Below are 3,386 nucleotides of genomic sequence, written 5' to 3'. Positions count from 1 at the left end.
GGGCTAAGCTCTTTTACGTAAAACACTCATTTAATAGATTATTTTCTTAGGAAGATGATTTTGCTCCTGAGAAAATGTAGTATATCCCTGGTCATCTTTTTGAACTGAGATTGACTTTTTGAATGATTATATATCCTCCAAGTTGTTTTCAATGAGTGTAAAGAAACGGGGTGTCCTATTCTGAGGAGAAGACTTAGGAATCATCTTCATATTCTACTTTATGACACTCAGAAAAAAATTTCTTTGTGGTGGTGGGACCTACACTTCTCTCTGTAGAATTTCCGGGAGCCCTCCTAGTATTAAAACCCCAAGTACAGGTAAATCCACTACCTTAAAATAACCACACACCCCCAAGAAAGGTGAATTCCGAATCTCTTATTGGCACATTCAAGCCAACTGACAGCAAGTAGGCAAAAAAAAAGACTTTTCTAGATTCCTGGGAGTGAGGTGCTGCCACAATAAATAAATAAAATAAATAAAATTACAGAAGCAGCTTTGAAACCAGGCAGTGAGTAGAGGGTGGAAGACATTTTAGTAGCATAACAGAAAAAGCCAAGACGGCCTTAACACTGTTAGTGAGGGCTCCAAGGAGGGAAGTCACATGGTAGAGAATTGCCACTGAAAATATCTCAGTTGTTGTGAGTGGACTGTTAGGAGAAACAAGGACATTAAAGGTACTGCAGTGAGGGCTCGGAGGGCTGTGGGGAAACATGCTGTAGGAAACTAAAGGAAAAGAGATTATAGACAGTAGCAAAAAGCTTAGCTGAATTGTGCCCTGCACTTAGTTATGTGGAAAGCAGAAATTGGAAGTAATAATATATTTAGCTAAAGAGATGTCTAAGCAAAGTGTGGAAGGCGAAGCCTGCTTCCTTCTTGCAGATTAGAGTAAAACGTGAGGGGAGATAAACTGAAGCAAGTACTGTTAGATATAAGGAAAATAGGATTTGAAGACTTGAAAACTTGAAAATTCTTAGCCTACCCAAATGGCAAAAGACATTAAAATTAACAGATTCAGGAAAGCCTGATCCAAGGAAAGAGACAAGAGGGTAGCTGTACTACTTTTGCTAATACCTCTTAAGAAAGATAAAAAAAAGGCCTGAGTACTCAGTCACACAAAAGGCTCTTTGAAGAGATTAAGAGTGTAACTCACAGATCCTCTCAGCCATCTCAGAACAAAAATCAGAGATGGGGTTATTTATTTTAGGGAAAAACATATGGAGGAGCCCCTAGTCTAGTGAATCCTGTAACATACACAGAAGATCCATTTTGTGATGTTATTCCAACAGACATTGCCCTCTAAAAGGTATAGTATATATGAAATGGATGATCGGACCTCCCAAAATTCCAGACAAAACACTTGACAAAACTCCTCAGCTGCAAACATGTGCCACGTTTCACAAAAGAGTCAAGGACTCTGAGAGGAAGCCACAATCCTAGAGGATGGTGCTGTCAGCCACAGAAGACAATTTCTAGACTCAGAGACCCAACAGAGTGCACCTCTCTAAACTTCTAAGTCGCTTGACACTGGTGCCTCCTTCTCTCATTACGTTTTGATTTTTTGAACAGGAATATCTGTAACTTACTCTATGCCTGTCCTACCTTCATATTTGGGAGAAAATAATTGGTTCTAGGCTCACAGATGGAGAGGAACTGTGGTTCAGTAATCACATAGATCCTCACTCATACCCAAATTAGATGATTTAAGTGAGATTTGGCATTTTTGAGTGAGATTCAGATAAGATATTGCATTTGAAGTTGACGCTGTAATGGTCTAGGACTTGAGCACCTCTGAATGGGATGACTTTTTTGGGATGGATGTGAATTTTTGAGACAGGAGTAAACTGTGGTGAATAGAGTCCCCAGCCCCTAGCCCCTTAAATGTTTATGTTCTAATCTCCAAAACTGTGAGTTTTGCAGATGTCATTATATTAAGCATTTTGAGATGAGATTATCATGGATTATCTCTGTAAACTAAATGTATGCAAACACAAAGATCATTATAAAAGCAGAATTTAAGTTGGTAGTAAAAGAGGGAAGAACAGAAGCAGACCGGAGAGAGAGGACTACAACCCTTAAGTGAGGGGCTGCCAGCAGCCTCTTCAAGTTGGAAGAGGCAAGGACCAGATTCACACCTGGAGCCTCCAGAAGGAACCTGCAGTATGTCCCTTTACTGGTAAAAGGAACTTTAAAGCTGTGGTTAAGGTTATGATAGACCTTATTATGGGAAAATTATCCTGGATTACCTAGTGGACCGATCTAATTATGAGTTCTTGAAAGCAGAGAACCTTTCCTGGCTGTTGTCACAGGAATGTCATGTCAGAGAAAAGTCAGAAAGATACAATGTTGCTGGCTTTGGAGATGGGAACAGAGGGCCACAGGCCAAAGAATGCCAAGTGGCCTCCAGAAGCTGAGATGGCCAGGAAATGCTTCTCCCAGAGTCTCCAGAAAGAAATGCAGTCCTGTCAGCACCTTAAAAATAACTAGCCCAGTGGGACTAGTGTAACCTACAGAATTAGAAGGTAATGAATCTTTGCTGTTAGGAGCTACCAAGTGTGTAATAATTTGTTAACAGCAGCAATAGAAAATTAATCAGGACGGGTAACCAAAGGTGAAGTGGTCTCTGGGAAGGAAAAAAATGCGTTTCTACCATCCCTGATGTAGCCTGCCTCATTCAGGAAATACCTGGCTTCGGCAGAGATGCAAACGTTTCTACTGGTCGTTCTTTAGATCCAGTCAGCCTGACAGAATTGACATTCTTATATTTCTGCACTTGTTTTGTTCTGGAGTAGAATACATTCTGGTTTTGACACTTAGAGTAGTGTTTAATATCTATAGTGGGTCCCGTAGAACAGCGGTCCCCAATCTTTTTGGCACCAGAGGCTGGTTTTGTGGAAGAACAAGTGGGAGGCGAGGGGTGGCGGGGGCGGGCCAGGACAGATGAAGCTCAGGGTATTGGAGGGAAAGCTTCACTGTCTGTCCCTGCTGTGTGGCCTGGTTCCTAACAGACCATGGTCCGGTACCGGTCTGGGGCCTGGCGGGTGGGGACCCGGCCCTAGAACAATGTGTGGCACGGATCAGTGAATATGATCTGGCAGGCTCTGAGAGGGGTTATAATTTCTGTTTTAAAGTGCTATTTACCACATCTCAAGATTGTTGACCTTTATGTCTGATTCTATGTGACGATGTTCATAGTTCTGTAAAATACAAGGCCAAACTATTTTCTTGATACAGTAATATAACTAAATCAGTAAATAAAAAGGATGCATAATATCTTAATAGGACAAATAATCATCGTATGATCAAAGCATTTCAAAATCAGGATACAGATACTCTTTAGTATGTATTACAGAAAAAATTTCAAAATATTTCATCAGAAGATTCCTTAG

The sequence above is a fragment of the Pteronotus mesoamericanus genome, unplaced genomic scaffold, assembly GCF_021234165.1.
Source record: "Pteronotus mesoamericanus isolate MK-2021 breed Mesoamerican mustached bat unplaced genomic scaffold, CSHL_Meso_final scaffold_174, whole genome shotgun sequence".
Classification (NCBI taxonomy): Eukaryota; Metazoa; Chordata; class Mammalia; order Chiroptera; family Mormoopidae; genus Pteronotus; species Pteronotus mesoamericanus.
The sequence above is the reverse complement of the archived record's forward strand: the minus strand, read 5'-3'. Positions refer to the sequence as shown.